This window comes from Falco peregrinus, chromosome 10 (assembly GCF_023634155.1).
Source record: "Falco peregrinus isolate bFalPer1 chromosome 10, bFalPer1.pri, whole genome shotgun sequence".
NCBI classification, from domain to species: domain Eukaryota; kingdom Metazoa; phylum Chordata; class Aves; order Falconiformes; family Falconidae; genus Falco; species Falco peregrinus.
The window spans coordinates 31,343,009-31,352,227 of record NC_073730.1 but is presented as its reverse complement, the minus strand read 5'-3'; the positions used below and the strand labels follow the sequence as shown (position 1 = coordinate 31,352,227).

The following is a 9,219-nucleotide window of genomic DNA, read 5'->3' as shown; positions in this document are numbered from 1 at the left end:
ACATGCCAAATGCATCAAAACCTTCCCAATAAAGTCCCTTTCACCTCCTGGTGGAGTGGGAGCGTGCTGGGAGCGCTGGGTCCGCCAGTGACTTTCAGGACTGTGTGTGGCAAATTGTGTGCACAGCTCCCAAAACAATGCCCTGAATCGGACATCTAATTCCCTGGAAATTAAATCCCTCAGCTGGTCAAGGAAAACAGGAGCCAAAGGGATTAAACAGTGCAGCAGGGAGAATCTTTGGGGCTTGATGGGGCGGGGTTTGGTTCTTGTGGGTTTATTCGTTTTGGGGGGTTTTTTGGCAGAGGGGTAACAAAGTAGTGCTTTAGTGTTTCTTCCATCCCCATTTTAATTTGAACCATGCATCCCTCCCTTCTCCTCGTAATCCCTGATCCTCACTGCCACGGGAGAAAAATACTTGTCTCAGGTCTGTGCTGATGACCCAACAGGTGAGCTCCTTCCTGGCAAGCACTGCCCTGTTTCTGGCTGCAGAATTCATTTCTGTGGCCATGGAGTGAACGAAGGGGGATGCTGCAGACACAAACCCCCTCCCCATGGCTGCAGGCATCCCGCATCACGTCAGGTCCCCGCTAGTGCCTGCAGCTCCCAGCAGCTCCCTGGCAATTTGCCTTTGCTCAGTCCTGGGCTGTTTATCCCGGTACAAACTTGGCCAGGACTGGAGCCGTTTGGGTGTCAGGGAGGCCAGAAATGAGGCTGAGGCATTCCCATTGATTTTTTGCTGCCAGTTTATTAAATATGAGAAGGTCCAGCCATGGATGCTCTGGTACAGCGCAGCGAGTGGCTGGATGCTGGATAAAAGCGCAGTCTCTGCTCCTTAGGAAGCGATCTTTCCCCACAGGGCTACTTTTTAACTGCTACAAGTCAAAACTTAACGGGCCTAGCAGTGGCAATTTTTTTTTCCCCTTAAAAAAATCAGTTTCCTATGTATTTTTACTGACAAAAGCCTGAAGCTTCCTTTATATGCTTTATTTTCTTTCTCCTCTGAAACGATCGTTAGACAAAAGCAGTTTTGCTGCTGGTTAATCAAGAGAGTGATGTGGCCCTGCATTTTAATCCTAAACCAATTAGCAGGATTTGACATCATGCCATTAGACTGCTTGAAACAAAAATCAAGGACAGCGTAATGCAGCTAGAAAAGAACAATAACCATCAGCACTGCCCTGTCAAAGGGGAAGGAAGAAATTTGGCTGCGTGTGTAATTTCCAAGCAATCCCCCTTCCCTCAAACCTGAGCATTCAAATGAGGGAGCTAAATAATAATGAGAGGGGAAAATGTGCAAGCTGTAATCACATGACCTTAAACTGCACCAGTTTTAAAAGCAGAAATCACTGTTCTTGCTCCTGAGCCGATGCAAATTGGTTGCAGTTTTAAATCCTGAGTTCTGTTTTATGATTTCTTGAGCGGGTGTTTTGTGCTTTGCTTTGCAGGCAGGTTGAACGCACACCGGGAACGGCAGCATCTCTGATGCAGCTGTAGAGTGAGGGACCCTGGTGTGAACATGCCAGCATCCCTAAGAAACAACTTCCCGGTCACGTAAGTATCTGCTTTGCCCAAACCACCCTAAAATAATTAATGAACAAAGCACCTTTTAGCAACTGTACTTTTTGCTGGCAGAAATGCACCTTACAGCTGATCCCACAGCGGTAGTGCAGCCTTAGCCGGTGGCAGGGACTGGAGCTGGGCTGGCAGGCATTAGCCTGGCCACGGCTACTGCCGGCAGGCAGAAATAAGCCTGGCGAAGATGTGGTGAGAACAAAAATGCAGGCAGGCCCTGGGGTGCAGTATTTGAGGGATGAATGCCTAAAGCACATCGGGGACTCCGCGCCTTGCTGCGCTCTCGAGGCTGGCAGTGGAGAGCTGGAGCCAGGAGTGAAACCCAGCGTCTCATAAAAGCAGCATATGGATGGAGCACAAATGGATGGGGTTTTATGTCCTGTGCAATATTTTCATTGATATTTATTTTGATTTAATTTGGCTAATGTGCAGGAAAAATGAAAATGCGCTATGCTACTCAACATCTGATGAGGAGACGAATGCTTTTTAAAATTAGTATTCCCACATAGGCAGTGATCTTTAAGGTCTGCCCAGCAACTGTGCTGGAAAATCATGAGTCACTCCATGTAAATCATGAGATGACCCTCAGAGCAGCAGACTTTTTTAAAAAATGTTGAATTGTTTCAGTTAGCATTACAGTTTCTAGTCTTTCTGCTTCAGCCTTTTGTCCGTAACTTAATTTTCCTTTTAATAAAAGTGGAGTTTCCAACAGCCTCAAACCATTTCAAAGAAAGGGAGGTTTTAAAAAAAATAATAAAATACCATGAGATTCATGATAAAATGGTGAACAATGGCAATGGTCGTTATCCCTGCTTTGAGAGAAGAGAGGTTGAAGCAGAGCCAGGGAGGACAGGAGCAATGGTCACTAACTGTAGCGTGAGGTTGGAGACCAGGGTGCAAATCTCTGCGAAAGACTTCCAGGGTGAACCTGGGCAAGTGACATAACCCTTCCTCTCTCGTAGCTGCCATCTGCAATACAGGATAAAAAGAGTCCATTTCCTCCACGGGGACCTGTAGAAATAAATGCCTTAAAACTGGTGAGGGGTAGCAGCGATGGCAGGGCCACGTGCAGTCTGGGAAGGAACAAAAAATAATTCTGCAAAGGTGGTAGCAACAGATAAATCCTTGCCTTCCCACCAAAGCAGCACTCCAAAGCTTTGTGACTCTCAGTTTTGGGGGGATAAATTTGTGAGAAGAGGTTAGGGTGGGTAACGTGAGCAGGGGCTGAGGGACACCCAGAGCATCCCCCCCAAACCCCGCGCTTCACCCCGCTGAGGCATCCCCCCAGGGCTGCCTCCTACTGCAAAACTGGGATTGTAATGTCCCAGTTCCCTCGCCTGTTAATAAAGGAACAAAAAGCGCATTTGCCTCCTCAAGGGTGTTGTGAGACAAAGTTGGTAAGTGTTGAAAAGAAACCCAAACCGGAGGAGAAAGCTGGCTTTGTTGCCTTCGGACACAGACCACCGCAGACCTTGCTCAAATTTTGCTGTAACATCTCTTGAATGAAAACGTGTTCTCCCAAAAAACCCATCAAACACGTCCTGACTTGAAACGGCTGCCAGGGTAGTGAAAGGAGCCGCAGATTATAGATCCTCGGGGCTCTTGTGGCAGCAAAATGTTTGTCCCGTGGATTTGGGCTGAATCCAGCGTATCCAAAAAGTGCTCAGAGTGACTGTTTAACCCATCCTGTAGGGAAAAAGAAAAAAAAAAAAAAAAGAAAAAAAGAAAAGAAAAGAGCTAAACAAACCAAAAAGGCAAAACAAGAAACAACAGCAAGAAAACCCCTTTATATTAAAATAGTAATAAAATTGAGACACTAGCCAGGGAAAAGGAAATTCAGAACGTCAAAGGGTAAACCTCAGCCTGATTCTTAAACTGAACTGGAAAATAAAGGAAAAAAAAGAAAATTAAATTCAATTGGTCAGACTTTGTAAACTGGGCTTGGGGCTTAATAAAGTAAAGTGCTCTCCGAGGACAACAGCAACACTGAACTTCTGAATCTTCAGAGCTGGAGAGGGCATCTTAAGGTACCATGCAAAAAGATAAGATATCATCTAAAAGATTACTGATCCCGTGTTTCTTCTACCCTGTATCTCGCTGAGATCTACAAAAGTGAAAGCCACGTGCACATTTTTTAAACTTTTGTTGATATCACAATGTGCATACTGTGATGACAGCCTCTGGAGGAAAATAATGATGATTTTTTTTTTAAATAGGAATATGTTTGAAAAAACCTGTTCTAATCTAGAGAAAAATCTAAGAACAGTAAAAAAAAATTCTCTAATCCAAGACTAGAACAAAATTATCACAAAAGGAAGCAGAGGAAGGGGTGTACCCACAATCTGCTATAACTGCAGAATTAATTACTGAAAATGATGAAAGAAATGGAAGCTTTAAGAGAATGGTGGTTTTCTGCTGTATTCTGGGCAAGCAAATATATCAGTCATCTGAGATGGTAACAGGATTCAGAGAAAACACTGCAACTGCTTGGTGGATTCCAGGTGCATATTATATTTGTAAATACAGAGTTTTTATCCTTAGTAAAAAAGAAAGACTTGCCTCTCTGAGATCTTTGGGTTTGCTTGTTTAATTCCTAGCCTCAGAAAACAAAACCTTTTTTTTTTTGAATTATTTGTCCATTTTTGGTTTTCAGCTGCAAAGTCAGTCTCCTTAGGCTTGCATTAATTTGATGTGTATCCATCTTAATTCAAGCTGATCCATTTTAATCTTGGCAGCATATCGATAGCAAACGGGGACAAAACGCCATTCGGTGAACTCCACTGTACCAGCAACACCAGAGACAAAACAGAAAACCTGGGGATGTTTCCTGGAATCGATTCCTGGGCTGCAGCTCAGTCTTCGTATGTATATGATTTTATTTTATTTTTTTATAGCCGAGCAGTTATCACCATAATTGTATTTGTAATTTCAAGGGTGCATTATCATACTAATGGATGATGAGCACTCAACAGTCACGAGAAACATTAATTAAAAAAGAAGTCCTCCTGTCCTAGCAGGGAGATTGTTCCCTAATCCCCATTATGGAAATCGGTTAAGCCAAGAGAATATTTCCTTTATAGTTTCAGCTCTTCAGAAAGCCTTTGATGTCCTAAGCCAAAGCAACTACCCATCAGGAACTGAGAGACGTACTTTGTTCCCCCATGCCAACTCTTTACTTATGTCTGTCATTTAATTTCCCCCATAATATGGGGGAAAGTCTTAGCCAACATCTTCATTTTTGTTCATTAGTGAAATCATGGTAATAATACCACTTTGCACTTAGCTCTCTCCTAGGCACTTTGGTGGTATCTGTCACTGTGGTGTGTATAGAGAGAAAACCCTCCATCCAAAAATCACCAGTCAGTAAAGTTTCTGAATATAAAAAAGGTTGAAGCACTACAGGACTGTATTATTATCACTTAAAACTCTGAGAGGCATTAAAATTATGAGTGTGGGAAAGGTGTAAAATGTAGCTGGCTGCCTTGGTATCACTGGGGCTGTCAGTGAGCTCTGCTCTCCATCTCTGCCCCAGGCTTAGCAGTCACTCTTCTCACTCGGTCTTGCTGTTTCTTCCTCAAATAAGAGGTCATTTTTTTGCTGTGCCAGAAGGTGCTCTGTGCATCCATTATTATGCTGTCCTTCACAGCTTTAATCTGCCTAGGTAAGCTGCATCCCTAAATAGTTTGAAAGGCGATAAAATAGGTACACAAAAAAATTACCGCAGCTTCTATGTTCTAGAAGGGGTGGGGTGAGGGGGAGGGGGGATGTCCTGAAGAGCTCTCTTTATTAATATGAGATGGCAAATATTTTTTCCTGTTTATTAAATCATGTGAAAGGTTAATTATGGTTAGCGACTGTGGGTAGAAAACAATTCTTGGAAGATGCTTTTGTAACAACAGGTTGGCAGTATGCAGAAGCCATCTGCTTCCTGCAAATGTTAAGGTACAATCTCAAACTTGTGAGGTTAAAAATTACAGATTGCAGAGTAGTTTGGTAGAAGGAAAATCCATGTTGTGTTGATGTAAAGTTGCTCAGTCTCCTTGACACACAGCCTGGAAGGAATGCCAAGTTCCCTAAAGGACGGTATTTGGCTGGAGAGGACCCTCGCTTGGGGTATTCTGTACTCGCACTGGCTGTCTACAAAGCTAATTAAGCTGTTTTTGTGCAGTGATTCATCTTTTTTAATACAGAAATTAGTTTCAAATCCTGACCCACGAAGAAGAGTGGATTGTGGATATAATATTCTGCTTTCAAGGAGGGAATTCAGCTTCTTCCATGGAAGAGGATAAAACGCTGTCATCGTTATCAAGGTGATGCGCTCATGAAACTTGTTGCTTCAATCCACCTAGTTGTGACTGCAAAGTCTTCATGGTAAGGACTGTCTGTTTGAAAAGGAAGAGCTGTCACCCTCATTTTATAGAGTAAGCTCGGCAAAAAGATATTAAATTATTTGTCCAAGAGCATGCAGGGAGGTTGTGGCTAATGGAATTAAACCCAGATTTTTCAGATCATAGTGAAGTGCCTTAACCACAAAATGATTCTTCCTCTCTGTGGGTCAGCTACTGTAACTTCAGTATTTGGGCTGGGTTTTCAAACGTTTGTCTTCTTCCAAGGATCGAGTTTAATTCTGCTGAATTTTCCACTTCCATGAAAAACATCGCCCAGTTTATCTTTCCTCTCTACAAATAACTTTTCCCAAATTTACTTTCTCCCCGCCAAGGAAACGCAGGCTGAGACACCAGTAAGAGGAAGGATGGGGAACTGCCATCACCAGGTCTGTCCCTGTTGCTTTTCAGCCAAATAGGCAGAAACTTTTTTATTTTGTTTCCCCCCCAGACACTGATCTGGGGCAATGTCATGCAACCTTCAGCCCCTTTCCTGCTCTCATAATTTACTTACAAGACCTCCCCATGCTTGCCCCCAGGAGCTGGCTGCTGAAAGTCTGCCGTGTAAAAAGGCTCATTTCCAAATGTTGCCGGTAACGGAGACACTGAGTTGTTTACTGTGCAATAAAATGATTCAGGGCCTCATTTCTAGTGCCTCTACCCTGAGCAATTTTGTCAAGGCTACGCATGTGTACAGGGCTCTCTTCTCCAGCACTGCCTTATTTTTTGACAGATGCTTTCCAGCTAGATGGCTTCTTCTTTAAAGCATTCTGTAAAGTGGTTTTATCTTCCCCCTTTGCGCTGGAGCTAGTGATCCACTCCATTATCGACACCTCCTGCCAAGAACGGTGACCTGCTGTTAAAAGCCCTGCGGGTGGAGGAGGAAGGGGCTGACCCCTTGGGCAATGCTGCAGAACACCTTGCCATTAACTCCCGGTCATTTATCACAGCCTTGCTGCCCGGTGCTCACAGCATGACTGCCCTCACCAGAATCGTTAGCGGCAGGACCTGCACTAATCTGCATTGTCCCCTTCTGCTGCCATCAGTGCTGCGGTCTCATTGCATGCACGGTCCTGAGCACGGCTTCTGATGGGCTGCAATTGATGGGTTCTTCTATTTCTGGGCTGAAACCACTGATGGGGAAGAAGGAGCCAGCTTTATTCATCTGCCTGTCATGTTGTCAACAGGCCTGGACCTTTCTTTCTCTTCTTCCTACTCTCATCTCTTCAAGGAAATTGAAGATCTTTACGGGTAATATCAGTAACGCTTTTATCAGGCTTCCTGGAGCGCCCTGTGAGAGTTGGCTGCATGTGAGGGACTGAGGCACATAGAAATTAGGGATGAGATTTTTCAGTCCCACCAAAGGGATTTGGATGCCCAGCATCCATTAAAATGAGTAACAGTTCCTGTCCCGCCCTAAATGGCCGGAGCCCAAATTGCTCCACGAGATGGAAACCATCTTGGTTAATGCATGGACACTTAAGCCCTCAGCGTCTGACTTCACTTATATTTTATTTCCAGCAAACTTAGTTGATCATGTCCAATGAAACACTTGCACCCCCCCACCACCACCCATTACCCGCTCCCTGACAGCTCATCGGGCCATCGCTTGCCAGCTCCGCTATCAGGGGAAGGTGATGAAGGTAGCTAATTTGTTTGCAAGTTGGTGAATGATGTAAAAGGTTCCTCGTCCATCATAATAAAGGCTCTCGAAAAAAACGAGACAAATGGTCCTTCCTCTCATTTCGCCTGCACTATACGGGGACATTTGAAACTGAGGGAAAGTTCAGTGTAGCCATATGTATGGAGGCATGCACACAAATCACAGCTGCTGTTAATTGGATCCAGAAATCTAATTGGTCCCTCATGGTTGGCCAGCATTACATATAGGGTCATAGCAGCGGTGATGTGGGATCCGCAGGGACTTGGTCCACTCAACTTGGCAGCCTGGTAACAGGGGGCCGTGCTGGCACCATGGCCCGGGCCAAGCTGGGGTGCTACTCTCCGTAGCCAGGAGCGCAGAGCTGCCCCAAGCAGCTCAGGCTGCTCTTGCTTTCCCTGACCTGCCAAGGGGGCTAAGCTGCTTGGAGCATCAGCATGGGTCGCTCACTAAGCAGAGCAGGCATCCAGGGCCCTGCCCAACTTGAGGGGGGATGAGGACATAAAATAATATAAAATAACATAAAATAATGTAAAATAACTCCAGGTGGTTGAACTGATTAATGCCTCACCCAGAAAGCATCCCTACACCCAAGCGTTGAGAAACACCTCTTAAATTGCCAGAAATAGGATGTTTCCTGCATCCCCTTCCTGCCCAGTGTGCATTGCAACCTGCTTCTCTGTGCTAAGGACTGTTGGTCTTTTTTAACCCTTTTTAGGACCATTATCATACCATCCACCTCCACATGTGAGCCGAACCAGTCGCTTGGGACTTGGACGTTCCCAAGGTACGTAGAGCCAAGGGGCCTGGGAAAGTGGGGAGGAAAGCCCCAGGTTTTGGTCTCGGGTCCATTTTAGTCCTGGAGAAGGCTCTGAGTCTTCTTATATTATGCAAATCTCCTCAGCCAATCCTGATTTTAATAAAGTTGATTAATCATTGTGCTGTGGACAAGGACAGTTATTCCCTGACTTATGCTACGGCGTTTATTGAAGCTGTATCCTTAAATGAATTACTGCAGGGATCATTAAATTTTGACTTAAATTGGACATAGTAAGCTCATTTAAAAAAATAAAAAGCTTAGCAAGTTATATATAAACTAGAGGAAAAATTAATCTTCTCAAACTGTCTCCCATCTTCTTTTCAAGCAGGAACCTAAAGGGCAGATTTGCAAAGGGGACTTTTAATTTGCAGGGCAAATTTTCACGAGGGCACTTTGAAGCTGCATTTGTGCAAATCCTAAATTGAATTGTGGGCTCAAGATTTGGTGCTTTATTCTCATTCAGCTCAACGGGTCCCCAGATTTGGGGTTGGCAGTAGAAATATTGCTCCCCTGGAGAGAGAAGGGGAAAGCTGTCGCCCTGCCCCTGCGTAGTGCCAGAGGGCTCAGTGGGAAGTGGATGCCACTCCATGAACAGGTAAGGGTGGATTTGGGGGGAAAACAGGGTGAAATGGAAAAGCTGGCAGCATGTGCCCACTGCCTTTGCCATGGTATCATTGGGAGCCATGCCCTGCACTGCGGGAGCTGGAGGGGAGCAGAGACCCAGAGAAGAGGCAGGCAATTTTTATTGGGATTATGCTAAAAGGTCACATAAAAGATCCCAC

At 44.8% G+C, this 9,219-nt stretch overlaps 1 long non-coding RNA gene across 1 annotated transcript; it reads left to right on the top strand.

Moving 5' to 3' along the window:
- The first annotated feature begins 1,462 nt into the window (after positions 1 to 1,462).
- LOC114013307 (uncharacterized) lies at positions 1,463 to 6,761 on the top strand. The gene is made up of 3 exons (XR_003556219.2): positions 1,463 to 1,551; positions 4,308 to 4,433; positions 5,831 to 6,761. It is a non-coding gene; the product is annotated as an uncharacterized LOC114013307 (long non-coding RNA).
- The last annotated feature ends 2,458 nt before the right edge of the window (positions 6,762 to 9,219 follow it).